Source organism: Ambystoma mexicanum, unplaced genomic scaffold (assembly GCF_040938575.1).
Source record: "Ambystoma mexicanum isolate Mex_15411 unplaced genomic scaffold, UKY_AmexF1_1 Mex_scaf34, whole genome shotgun sequence".
NCBI lineage: Eukaryota > Metazoa > Chordata > Amphibia > Caudata > Ambystomatidae > Ambystoma > Ambystoma mexicanum.
The window spans coordinates 1,741,190-1,753,587 of NW_027182449.1; the positions used below are offsets into that span (position 1 = coordinate 1,741,190).

Genomic DNA, 12,398 nt, shown 5'->3' on the forward strand with positions numbered 1-12,398 from the left:
AGCCCTGGGCCGTTCAGGGGTCCACAGGCCTGATGGATTGGTGAAATAAAAAAATGTGAAAGTCATGTGTGTCATGTGTAGGTTGGGCCCCTGAATGTTGCTGCGGTCAAGAGGGCCAGCATTCACTGGAGGGGTGAAGTGCACAGGTGCCTAACCCCAGACTTGTGCGCCCCATGATATCAGGTGCCCCGGTAGTTCTTGAAGCCAGCCTGCCCTGCCCGGGCTCTGCTTTCGCGCCCAGGCCCTCCAACCTAAGGAAGGCCCAGCCAGCTCCTGGGGTTTTGGGGGCAGGGGTGAAACTGGCTCCCGGCCGCCGCTGCCGCCCGCCCCGTCCGAGCACCGATCGGGCACGATCGGGCCTTGCCGTGTCCTGGCGGGGGGCACCCCACCCGAGACGCTCTTGTTAAGCGGGGTGACCTGTCGGCTCAGGAGGGCCATGGACCCGCCTGGGGCCGACGGGCCAGTGGGCCCACTGCGCCAGGCCTGCTCGCTTTCCGACTGGGCCTGCTGGCTGGCAGCCAGGTCCGAATTTATGCAAATCTCAGGCCGAGCAGGGCCTGGTGGGAGACATGAACTGTGCCACAATGTGCCTCTTCTGCTGGGCTCTGCCTGCCGGAGCTTCCCCCTGCACGTGGGACAGGCAGCTCCGCAGACGCTCAGGGCTTCCGGGAGGGCTGGGGCTGGGTCAGGGCCGGCCTTCTCACCCTCGCTTAGCGGGGCTTCCAGAACAGGCCCAAGCCCTGCCCTCTGGCTCGCAACTCATACTTACCTGGCAGGGGAGCATCTGTGATCAGCAAGGCAGAGCTCCCAGGGTAAGGCTCATCCATTGCACATCGGATTTGCTGACCCCTGCGATGTCCCCAAATGCGGGATTCTCGACTGCATTATTTCTGGTAGTGGGGGACTGCGTTCGCGCTTTCCCCTGATTTATTGGTGAAAGAAAGAAAGAGTTTAGTGTGCGAGTCAGGTTGTTTGCACACAGGGCCCAAGCTCGTGCAGCAGAGTTTATTTTGCTGCAGTCAAGAGGGCCAGCCCTGGGCCGTTCAGGGGTCCACAGGCCTGATGGATTGGTGAAATAAAAAAATGTGAAAGTCATGTGTGTCATGTGTAGGTTGGGCCCCTGAATGTTGCTGCGGTCAAGAGGGCCAGCATTCACTGGAGGGGTGAAGTGCACAGGTGCCTAACCCCAGACTTGTGCGCCCCATGATATCAGGTGCCCCGGTAGTTCTTGAAGCCAGCCTGCCCTGCCCGGGCTCTGCTTTCGCGCCCAGGCCCTCCAACCTAAGGAAGGCCCAGCCAGCTCCTGGGGTTTTGGGGGCAGGGGTGAAACTGGCTCCCGGCCGCCGCTGCCGCCCGCCCCGTCCGAGCACCGATCGGGCACGATCGGGCCTTGCCGTGTCTTGGCGGGGGGCACCCCACCCGAGACGCTCTTGTTAAGCGGGGTGACCTGTCGGCTCAGGAGGGCCATGGACCCGCCTGGGGCCGACGGGCCAGTGGGCCCACTGCGCCAGGCCTGCTCGCTTTCCGACTGGGCCTGCTGGCTGGCAGCCAGGTCCGAATTTATGCAAATCTCAGGCCGAGCAGGGCCTGGTGGGAGACATGAACTGTGCCACAATGTGCCTCTTCTGCTGGGCTCTGCCTGCCGGAGCTTCCCCCTGCACGTGGGACAGGCAGCTCCGCAGACGCTCAGGGCTTCCGGGAGGGCTGGGGCTGGGTCAGGGCCGGCCTTCTCACCCTCGCTTAGCGGGGCTTCCAGAACAGGCCCAAGCCCTGCCCTCTGGCTCGCAACTCATACTTACCTGGCAGGGGAGCATCTGTGATCAGCAAGGCAGAGCTCCCAGGGTGAGGCTCATCCATTGCACATCGGATTTGCTGACCCCTGCGATGTCCCCAAATGCGGGATTCTCGACTGCATTATTTCTGGTAGTGGGGGACTGCGTTCGCGCTTTCCCCTGATTTATTGGTGAAAGAAAGAAAGAGTTTAGTGTGCGAGTCAGGTTGTTTGCACACAGGGCCCAAGCTCGTGCAGCAGAGTTTATTTTGCTGCAGTCAAGAGGGCCAGCCCTGGGCCGTTCAGGGGTCCACAGGCCTGATGGATTGGTGAAATAAAAAAATGTGAAAGTCATGTGTGTCATGTGTAGGTTGGGCCCCTGAATGTTGCTGCGGTCAAGAGGGCCAGCATTCACTGGAGGGGTGAAGTGCACAGGTGCCTAACCCCAGACTTGTGCGCCCCATGATATCAGGTGCCCCGGTAGTTCTTGAAGCCAGCCTGCCCTGCCCGGGCTCTGCTTTCGCGCCCAGGCCCTCCAACCTAAGGAAGGCCCAGCCAGCTCCTGGGGTTTTGGGGGCAGGGGTGAAACTGGCTCCCGGCCGCCGCTGCCGCCCGCCCCGTCCGAGCACCGATCGGGCACGATCGGGCCTTGCCGTGTCCTGGCGGGGGGCACCCCACCCGAGACGCTCTTGTTAAGCGGGGTGACCTGTCGGCTCAGGAGGGCCATGGACCCGCCTGGGGCCGACGGGCCAGTGGGCCCACTGCGCCAGGCCTGCTCGCTTTCCGACTGGGCCTGCTGGCTGGCAGCCAGGTCCGAATTTATGCAAATCTCAGGCCGAGCAGGGCCTGGTGGGAGACATGAACTGTGCCACAATGTGCCTCTTCTGCTGGGCTCTGCCTGCCGGAGCTTCCCCCTGCACGTGGGACAGGCAGCTCCGCAGACGCTCAGGGCTTCCGGGAGGGCTGGGGCTGGGTCAGGGCCGGCCTTCTCACCCTCGCTTAGCGGGGCTTCCAGAACAGGCCCAAGCCCTGCCCTCTGGCTCGCAACTCATACTTACCTGGCAGGGGAGCATCTGTGATCAGCAAGGCAGAGCTCCCAGGGTGAGGCTCATCCATTGCACATCGGATTTGCTGACCCCTGCGATGTCCCCAAATGCGGGATTCTCGACTGTATTATTTCTGGTAGTGGGGGACTGCGTTCGCGCTTTCCCCTGATTTATTGGTGAAAGAAAGAAAGAGTTTAGTGTGCGAGTCAGGTTGTTTGCACACAGGGCCCAAGCTCGTGCAGCAGAGTTTATTTTGCTGCAGTCAAGAGGGCCAGCCCTGGGCCGTTCAGGGGTCCACAGGCCTGATGGATTGGTGAAATAAAAAAATGTGAAAGTCATGTGTGTCATGTGTAGGTTGGGCCCCTGAATGTTGCTGCGGTCAAGAGGGCCAGCATTCACTGGAGGGGTGAAGTGCACAGGTGCCTAACCCCAGACTTGTGCGCCCCATGATATCAGGTGCCCCGGTAGTTCTTGAAGCCAGCCTGCCCTGCCCGGGCTCTGCTTTCGCGCCCAGGCCCTCCAACCTAAGGAAGGCCCAGCCAGCTCCTGGGGTTTTGGGGGCAGGGGTGAAACTGGCTCCCGGCCGCCGCTGCCGCCCGCCCCGTCCGAGCACCGATCGGGCACGATCGGGCCTTGCCGTGTCCTGGCGGGGGGCACCCCACCCGAGACGCTCTTGTTAAGCGGGGTGACCTGTCGGCTCAGGAGGGCCATGGACCCGCCTGGGGCCGACGGGCCAGTGGGCCCACTGCGCCAGGCCTGCTCGCTTTCCGACTGGGCCTGCTGGCTGGCAGCCAGGTCCGAATTTATGCAAATCTCAGGCCGAGCAGGGCCTGGTGGGAGACATGAACTGTGCCACAATGTGCCTCTTCTGCTGGGCTCTGCCTGCCGGAGCTTCCCCCTGCACGTGGGACAGGCAGCTCCGCAGACGCTCAGGGCTTCCGGGAGGGCTGGGGCTGGGTCAGGGCCGGCCTTCTCACCCTCGCTTAGCGGGGCTTCCAGAACAGGCCCAAGCCCTGCCCTCTGGCTCGCAACTCATACTTACCTGGCAGGGGAGCATCTGTGATCAGCAAGGCAGAGCTCCCAGGGTGAGACTCCTCCATTGCACATCGGATTTGCTGACCCCTGCGATGTCCCCAAATGCGGGATTCTCGACTGCATTATTTCTGGTAGTGGGGGACTGCGTTCGCGCTTTCCCCTGATTTATTGGTGAAAGAAAGAAAGAGTTTAGTGTGCGAGTCAGGTTGTTTGCACACAGGGCCCAAGCTCGTGCAGCAGAGTTTATTTTGCTGCAGTCAAGAGGGCCAGCCCTGGGCCGTTCAGGGGTCCACAGGCCTGATGGATTGGTGAAATAAAAAAATGTGAAAGTCATGTGTGTCATGTGTAGGTTGGGCCCCTGAATGTTGCTGCGGTCAAGAGGGCCAGCATTCACTGGAGGGGTGAAGTGCACAGGTGCCTAACCCCAGACTTGTGCGCCCCATGATATCAGGTGCCCCGGTAGTTCTTGAAGCCAGCCTGCCCTGCCCGGGCTCTGCTTTCGCGCCCAGGCCCTCCAACCTAAGGAAGGCCCAGCCAGCTCCTGGGGTTTTGGGGGCAGGGGTGAGACTGGCTCCCGGCCGCCGCTGCCGCCCGCCCCGTCCGAGCACCGATCGGGCACGATCGGGCCTTGCCGTGTCCTGGCGGGGGGCACCCCACCCGAGACGCTCTTGTTAAGCGGGGTGACCTGTCGGCTCAGGAGGGCCATGGACCCGCCTGGGGCCGACGGGCCAGTGGGCCCACTGCGCCAGGCCTGCTCGCTTTCCGACTGGGCCTGCTGGCTGGCAGCCAGGTCCGAATTTATGCAAATCTCAGGCCGAGCAGGGCCTGGTGGGAGACATGAACTGTGCCACAATGTGCCTCTTCTGCTGGGCTCTGCCTGCCGGAGCTTCCCCCTGCACGTGGGACAGGCAGCTCCGCAGACGCTCAGGGCTTCCGGGAGGGCTGGGGCTGGGTCAGGGCCGGCCTTCTCACCCTCGCTTAGCGGGGCTTCCAGAACAGGCCCAAGCCCTGCCCTCTGGCTCGCAACTCATACTTACCTGGCAGGGGAGCATCTGTGATCAGCAAGGCAGAGCTCCCAGGGTGAGGCTCATCCATTGCACATCGGATTTGCTGACCCCTGCGATGTCCCCAAATGCGGGATTCTCGACTGCATTATTTCTGGTAGTGGGGGACTGCGTTCGCGCTTTCCCCTGATTTATTGGTGAAAGAAAGAAAGAGTTTAGTGTGCGAGTCAGGTTGTTTGCACACAGGGCCCAAGCTCGTGCAGCAGAGTTTATTTTGCTGCAGTCAAGAGGGCCAGCCCTGGGCCGTTCAGGGGTCCACAGGCCTGATGGATTGGTGAAATAAAAAAATGTGAAAGTCATGTGTGTCATGTGTAGGTTGGGCCCCTGAATGTTGCTGCGGTCAAGAGGGCCAGCATTCACTGGAGGGGTGAAGTGCACAGGTGCCTAACCCCAGACTTGTGCGCCCCATGATATCAGGTGCCCCGGTAGTTCTTGAAGCCAGCCTGCCCTGCCCGGGCTCTGCTTTCGCGCCCAGGCCCTCCAACCTAAGGAAGGCCCAGCCAGCTCCTGGGGTTTTGGGGGCAGGGGTGAAACTGGCTCCCGGCCGCCGCTGCCGCCCGCCCCGTCCGAGCACCGATCGGGCACGATCGGGCCTTGCCGTGTCCTGGCGGGGGGCACCCCACCCGAGACGCTCTTGTTAAGCGGGGTGACCTGTCGGCTCAGGAGGGCCATGGACCCGCCTGGGGCCGACGGGCCAGTGGGCCCACTGCGCCAGGCCTGCTCGCTTTCCGACTGGGCCTGCTGGCTGGCAGCCAGGTCCGAATTTATGCAAATCTCAGGCCGAGCAGGGCCTGGTGGGAGACATGAACTGTGCCACAATGTGCCTCTTCTGCTGGGCTCTGCCTGCCGGAGCTTCCCCCTGCACGTGGGACAGGCAGCTCCGCAGACGCTCAGGGCTTCCGGGAGGGCTGGGGCTGGGTCAGGGCCGGCCTTCTCACCCTCGCTTAGCGGGGCTTCCAGAACAGGCCCAAGCCCTGCCCTCTGGCTCGCAACTCATACTTACCTGGCAGGGGAGCATCTGTGATCAGCAAGGCAGAGCTCCCAGGGTGAGACTCATCCATTGCACATCGGATTTGCTGACCCATCCGATGTCCCCAAATGCGGGATTCTCGACTGCATTATTTCTGGTAGTGGGGGACTGCGTTCGCGCTTTCCCCTGATTTATTGGTGAAAGAAAGAAAGAGTTTAGTGTGCGAGTCAGGTTGTTTGCACACAGGGCCCAAGCTCGTGCAGCAGGGTTTATTTTGCTGCAGTCAAGAGGGCCAGCCCTGGGCCGTTCAGGGGTCCACAGGCCTGATGGATTGGTGAAATAAAAAAATGTGAAAGTCATGTGTGTCATGTGTAGGTTGGGCCCCTGAATGTTGCTGCGGTCAAGAGGGCCAGCATTCACTGGAGGGGTGAAGTGCACAGGTGCCTAACCCCAGACTTGTGCGCCCCATGATATCAGGTGCCCCGGTAGTTCTTGAAGCCAGCCTGCCCTGCCCGGGCTCTGCTTTCGCGCCCAGGCCCTCCAACCTAAGGAAGGCCCAGCCAGCTCCTGGGGTTTTGGGGGCAGGGGTGAGACTGGCTCCCGGCCGCCGCTGCCGCCCGCCCCGTCCGAGCACCGATCGGGCACGATCGGGCCTTGCCGTGTCCTGGCGGGGGGCACCCCACCCGAGACGCTCTTGTTAAGCGGGGTGACCTGTCGGCTCAGGAGGGCCATGGACCCGCCTGGGGCCGACGGGCCAGTGGGCCCACTGCGCCAGGCCTGCTCGCTTTCCAACTGGGCCTGCTGGCTGGCAGCCAGGTCCGAATTTATGCAAATCTCAGGCCGAGCAGGGCCTGGTGGGAGACATGAACTGTGCCACAATGTGCCTCTTCTGCTGGGCTCTGCCTGCCGGAGCTTCCCCCTGCACGTGGGACAGGCAGCTCCGCAGACGCTCAGGGCTTCCGGGGGGGCTGGGGCTGGGTCAGGGCCGGCCTTCTCACCCTCGCTTAGCGGGGCTTCCAGAACAGGCCCAAGCCCTGCCCTCTGGCTCGCAACTCATACTTACCTGGCAGGGGAGCATCTGTGATCAGCAAGGCAGGCCCCGTACAACTGGACGCTCCCTTGGTACTACAGGGAGATGGAAAAGTTCATCACAGATTTTGGCCTTCAGGGGGTGGTGCCTGCATTGTGGAACCCAAGGACAATCCACAACCTGATCCGGTCCCAAGACACCACAGATCCCATTGAGGACCTGCCAGCGGCCACAGTTACCCAGGTGTGGGAAAATGTGGCATCAAACAAACTCCTGAATATTCACAAGGACATCGCCTGGCTGACGGTGAGGGGGGCACTATCTGTGCGAGCATTCATGAACAGACGGGGCCTCTGCCCACACAGGAGCTGCCCAAGGGGGTGCCCGGCAGAGGAAACAGCGTACCACCTCTTCTGGGCATGCCCCTTTGCAAGGAAACTGCGCAGGGCCCTGAACACTGAGTTGAGTGCTCACATCCCGCCCCAAGACATTATACACCAGTCTGTGCTGTATGGACTCTTTGCACAGACCCACACAGTAGAGGCAATCCAGAACTGCTGGAGGATCCTCTGCTGCCTGAAGGACATTCTCCTCTACGCAAGGAAACGCCTGGTCCTCAATGATGAGCTGCTGACAACCGAAGCCTGTCGCAGGATGGTCCACGGCCTGCTAAGAGACTACGAAATCAAGGACAGCCTGGAAGATGGGGGCCCTGAGTAAAACCCCCAGCCCAGGCAATCATCCAAAAATAAAATAAAGAAAAAGAGAACTCTTTGCCTACTCAGGCAAAACACGAACACTTTGTAAACCACAGACTCTGAACAGAAAATATATATGTACCCACCCAAATGCCCAAAGTAAAATTGAAACCACCCCTTCTGCTTTGAGGGGGGAATGTAATTGCCACAAAAGTCTTCTTATTGAATTGAATTTATTACCCTTGTATCATCTTTAAGCACTTAATAAAGATATTTTTACAAAAAAAAAAAAAAAAAGGCAGAGCTCCCAGGGTGAGGCTCATCCATTGCACATCGGATTTGCTGACCCCTGCGATGTCCCCAAATGCGGGATTCTCGACTGCATTATTTCTGGTAGTGGGGGACTGCGTTCGTGCTTTCCCCTGATTTATTGGTGAAAGAAAGAAAGAGTTTAGTGTGCGAGTCAGGTTGTTTGCACACAGGGCCCAAGCTCGTGCAGCAGAGTTTATTTTGCTGCAGTCAAGAGGGCCAGCCCTGGGCCGTTCAGGGGTCCACAGGCCTGATGGATTGGTGAAATAAAAAAATGTGAAAGTCATGTGTGTCATGTGTAGGTTGGGCCCCTGAATGTTGCTGCGGTCAAGAGGGCCAGCATTCACTGGAGGGGTGAAGTGCACAGGTGCCTAACCCCAGACTTGTGCGCCCCATGATATCAGGTGCCCCGGTAGTTCTTGAAGCCAGCCTGTCCTGCCCGGGCTCTGCTTTCGCGCCCAGGCCCTCCAACCTAAGGAAGGCCCAGCCAGCTCCTGGGGTTTTGGGGGCAGGGGTGAGACTGGCTCCCGGCCGCCGCTGCCGCCCGCCCCGTCCGAGCACCGGATCGGGCACGATCGGGCCTTGCCTTCACGGCCTTGCCGTGTCCTGGCGGGGGGCACCCCACCCGAGACGCTCTTGTTAAGCGGGGTGACCTGTCGGCTCAGGAGGGCCATGGACCCGCCTGGGGCCGACGGGCCAGTGGGCCCACTGCGCCAGGCCTGCTCGCTTTCCGACTGGGCCTGCTGGCTGGCAGCCAGGTCCGAATTTATGCAAATCTCAGGCCGAGCAGGGCCTGGTGGGAGACATGAACTGTGCCACAATGTGCCTCTTCTGCTGGGCTCTGCCTGCCGGAGCTTCCCCCTGCACGTGGGACAGGCAGCTCCGCAGACGCTCAGGGCTTCCGGGAGGGCTGGGGCTGGGTCAGGGCCGGCCTTCTCACCCTCGCTTAGCGGGGCTTCCAGAACAGGCCCAAGCCCTGCCCTCTGGCTCGCAACTCATACTTACCTGGCAGGGGAGCATCTGTGATCAGCAAGGCAGAGCTCCCAGGGTGAGGCTCATCCATTGCACATCGGATTTGCTGACCCCTGCGATGTCCCCAAATGCGGGATTCTCGACTGCATTATTTCTGGTAGTGGGGGACTGCGTTCGCGCTTTCCCCTGATTTATTGGTGAAAGAAAGAAAGAGTTTAGTGTGCGAGTCAGGTTGTTTGCGCACACAGGGCCCAAGCTCGTGCAGCAGAGTTTATTTTGCTGCAGTCAAGAGGGCCAGCCCTGGGCCGTTCAGGGGTCCACAGGCCTGATGGATTGGTGAAATAAAAAAATGTGAAAGTCATGTGTGTCATGTGTAGGTTGGGCCCCTGAATGTTGCTGCGGTCAAGAGGGCCAGCATTCACTGGAGGGGTGAAGTGCACAGGTGCCTAACCCCAGACTTGTGCGCCCCATGATATCAGGTGCCCCGGTAGTTCTTGAAGCCAGCCTGCCCTGCCCGGGCTCTGCTTTCGCGCCCAGGCCCTCCAACCTAAGGAAGGCCCAGCCAGCTCCTGGGGTTTTGGGGGCAGGGGTGAGACTGGCTCCCGGCCGCCGCTGCCGCCCGCCCCGTCCGAGCACCGATCGGGCACGATCGGGCCTTGCCGTGTCCTGGCGGGGGGCACCCCACCCGAGACGCTCTTGTTAAGCGGGGTGACCTGTCGGCTCAGGAGGGCCATGGACCCGCCTGGGGCCGACGGGCCAGTGGGCCCACTGCGCCAGGCCTGCTCGCTTTCCGACTGGGCCTGCTGGCTGGCAGCCAGGTCCGAATTTATGCAAATCTCAGGCCGAGCAGGGCCTGGTGGGAGACATGAACTGTGCCACAATGTGCCTCTTCTGCTGGGCTCTGCCTGCCGGAGCTTCCCCCTGCACGTGGGACAGGCAGCTCCGCAGACGCTCAGGGCTTCCGGGGGGGCTGGGGCTGGGTCAGGGCCGGCCTTCTCACCCTCGCTTAGCGGGGCTTCCAGAACAGGCCCAAGCCCTGCCCTCTGGCTCGCAACTCATACTTACCTGGCAGGGGAGCATCTGTGATCAGCAAGGCAGGCCCCGTACAACTGGACGCTCCCTTGGTACTACAGGGAGATGGAAAAGTTCATCACAGATTTTGGCCTTCAGGGGGTGGTGCCTGCATTGTGGAACCCAAGGACAATCCACAACCTGATCCGGTCCCAAGACACCACAGATCCCATTGAGGACCTGCCAGCGGCCACAGTTACCCAGGTGTGGGAAAATGTGGCATCAAACAAACTCCTGAATATTCACAAGGACATCGCCTGGCTGACGGTGAGGGGGGCACTATCTGTGCGAGCATTCATGAACAGACGGGGCCTCTGCCCACACAGGAGCTGCCCAAGGGGGTGCCCGGCAGAGGAAACAGCGTACCACCTCTTCTGGGCATGCCCCTTTGCAAGGAAACTGCGCAGGGCCCTGAACACTGAGTTGAGTGCTCACATCCCGCCCCAAGACATTATACACCAGTCTGTGCTGTATGGACTCTTTGCACAGACCCACACAGTAGAGGCAATCCAGAACTGCTGGAGGATCCTCTGCTGCCTGAAGGACATTCTCCTCTACGCAAGGAAACGCCTGGTCCTCAATGATGAGCTGCTGACAACCGAAGCCTGTCGCAGGATGGTCCACGGCCTGCTAAGAGACTACGAAATCAAGGACAGCCTGGAAGATGGGGGCCCTGAGTAAAACCCCCAGCCCAGGCAATCATCCAAAAATAAAATAAAGAAAAAGAGAACTCTTTGCCTACTCAGGCAAAACACGAACACTTTGTAAACCACAGACTCTGAACAGAAAATATATATGTACCCACCCAAATGCCCAAAGTAAAATTGAAACCACCCCTTCTGCTTTGAGGGGGGAATGTAATTGCCACAAAAGTCTTCTTATTGAATTGAATTTATTACCCTTGTATCATCTTTAAGCACTTAATAAAGATATTTTTACAAAAAAAAAAAAAAAAAGGCAGAGCTCCCAGGGTGAGGCTCATCCATTGCACATCGGATTTGCTGACCCCTGCGATGTCCCCAAATGCGGGATTCTCGACTGCATTATTTCTGGTAGTGGGGGACTGCGTTCGCGCTTTCCCCTGATTTATTGGTGAAAGAAAGAAAGAGTTTAGTGTGCGAGTCAGGTTGTTTGCACACAGGGCCCAAGCTCGTGCAGCAGAGTTTATTTTGCTGCAGTCAAGAGGGCCAGCCCTGGGCCGTTCAGGGGTCCACAGGCCTGATGGATTGGTGAAATAAAAAAATGTGAAAGTCATGTGTGTCATGTGTAGGTTGGGCCCCTGAATGTTGCTGCGGTCAAGAGGGCCAGCATTCACTGGAGGGGTGAAGTGCACAGGTGCCTAACCCCAGACTTGTGCGCCCCATGATATCAGGTGCCCCGGTAGTTCTTGAAGCCAGCCTGCCCTGCCCGGGCTCTGCTTTCGCGCCCAGGCCCTCCAACCTAAGGAAGGCCCAGCCAGCTCCTGGGGTTTTGGGGGCAGGGGTGAAACTGGCTCCCGGCCGCCGCTGCCGCCCGCCCCGTCCGAGCACCGATCGGGCACGATCGGGCCTTGCCGTGTCCTGGCGGGGGGCACCCCACCCGAGACGCTCTTGTTAAGCGGGGTGACCTGTCGGCTCAGGAGGGCCATGGACCCGCCTGGGGCCGACGGGCCAGTGGGCCCACTGCGCCAGGCCTGCTCGCTTTCCGACTGGGCCTGCTGGCTGGCAGCCAGGTCCGAATTTATGCAAATCTCAGGCCGAGCAGGGCCTGGTGGGAGACATGAACTGTGCCACAATGTGCCTCTTCTGCTGGGCTCTGCCTGCCGGAGCTTCCCCCTGCACGTGGGACAGGCAGCTCCGCAGACGCTCAGGGCTTCCGGGAGGGCTGGGGCTGGGTCAGGGCCGGCCTTCTCACCCTCGCTTAGCGGGGCTTCCAGAACAGGCCCAAGCCCTGCCCTCTGGCTCGCAACTCATACTTACCTGGCAGGGGAGCATCTGTGATCAGCAAGGCAGAGCTCCCAGGGTGAGGCTCATCCATTGCACATCGGATTTGCTGACCCATCCGATGTCCCCAAATGCGGGATTCTCGACTGCATTATTTCTGGTAGTGGGGGACTGCGTTCGCGCTTTCCCCTGATTTATTGGTGAAAGAAAGAAAGAGTTTAGTGTGCGAGTCAGGTTGTTTGCACACAGGGCCCAAGCTCGTGCAGCAGAGTTTATTTTGCTGCAGTCAAGAGGGCCAGCCCTGGGCCGTTCAGGGGTCCACAGGCCTGATGGATTGGTGAAATAAAAAAATGTGAAAGTCATGTGTGTCATGTGTAGGTTGGGCCCCTGAATGTTGCTGCGGTCAAGAGGGCCAGCATTCACTGGAGGGGTGAAGTGCACAGGTGCCTAACCCCAGACTTGTGCGCCCCATGATATCAGGTGCCCCGGTAGTTCTTGAAGCCAGCCTGC

At 60.1% G+C, this 12,398-nt stretch overlaps 8 non-coding genes and 2 pseudogenes across 8 annotated transcripts; all 10 read left to right on the forward strand.

The window, feature by feature from the left end:
- The first annotated feature begins 761 nt into the window (after nt 1-761).
- Nucleotides 762-925, forward strand: LOC138558411 (U1 spliceosomal RNA). Its single transcript, XR_011298561.1, has one exon. It is a non-coding gene; the product is annotated as a U1 spliceosomal RNA (small nuclear RNA).
- Nucleotides 926-1,791: 866 nt separating this feature from the next.
- Nucleotides 1,792-1,955, forward strand: LOC138559096 (U1 spliceosomal RNA). The gene has a single exon (XR_011299156.1). It is a non-coding gene; the product is annotated as a U1 spliceosomal RNA (small nuclear RNA).
- An 866-nt stretch (nt 1,956-2,821) lies between these two features.
- On the forward strand, nt 2,822-2,985 carry LOC138558288 (U1 spliceosomal RNA). Its single transcript, XR_011298440.1, has one exon. It is a non-coding gene; the product is annotated as a U1 spliceosomal RNA (small nuclear RNA).
- An 866-nt stretch (nt 2,986-3,851) lies between these two features.
- Nucleotides 3,852-4,015, forward strand: LOC138558438 (U1 spliceosomal RNA). Its single transcript, XR_011298587.1, has one exon. It is a non-coding gene; the product is annotated as a U1 spliceosomal RNA (small nuclear RNA).
- Nucleotides 4,016-4,881: 866 nt separating this feature from the next.
- On the forward strand, nt 4,882-5,045 carry LOC138559097 (U1 spliceosomal RNA). Its single transcript, XR_011299157.1, has one exon. It is a non-coding gene; the product is annotated as a U1 spliceosomal RNA (small nuclear RNA).
- An 866-nt stretch (nt 5,046-5,911) lies between these two features.
- On the forward strand, nt 5,912-6,075 carry LOC138558648 (U1 spliceosomal RNA). The gene has a single exon (XR_011298790.1). It is a non-coding gene; the product is annotated as a U1 spliceosomal RNA (small nuclear RNA).
- A 1,826-nt stretch (nt 6,076-7,901) lies between these two features.
- On the forward strand, nt 7,902-8,039 carry LOC138558666 (U1 spliceosomal RNA; annotated as a pseudogene).
- An 881-nt stretch (nt 8,040-8,920) lies between these two features.
- Nucleotides 8,921-9,084, forward strand: LOC138559098 (U1 spliceosomal RNA). Its single transcript, XR_011299158.1, has one exon. It is a non-coding gene; the product is annotated as a U1 spliceosomal RNA (small nuclear RNA).
- A 1,828-nt stretch (nt 9,085-10,912) lies between these two features.
- LOC138558655 (U1 spliceosomal RNA) lies at nt 10,913-11,050 on the forward strand (annotated as a pseudogene).
- Nucleotides 11,051-11,916: 866 nt separating this feature from the next.
- LOC138558632 (U1 spliceosomal RNA) lies at nt 11,917-12,080 on the forward strand. The gene has a single exon (XR_011298774.1). It is a non-coding gene; the product is annotated as a U1 spliceosomal RNA (small nuclear RNA).
- Nucleotides 12,081-12,398: the final 318 nt, after the last annotated feature.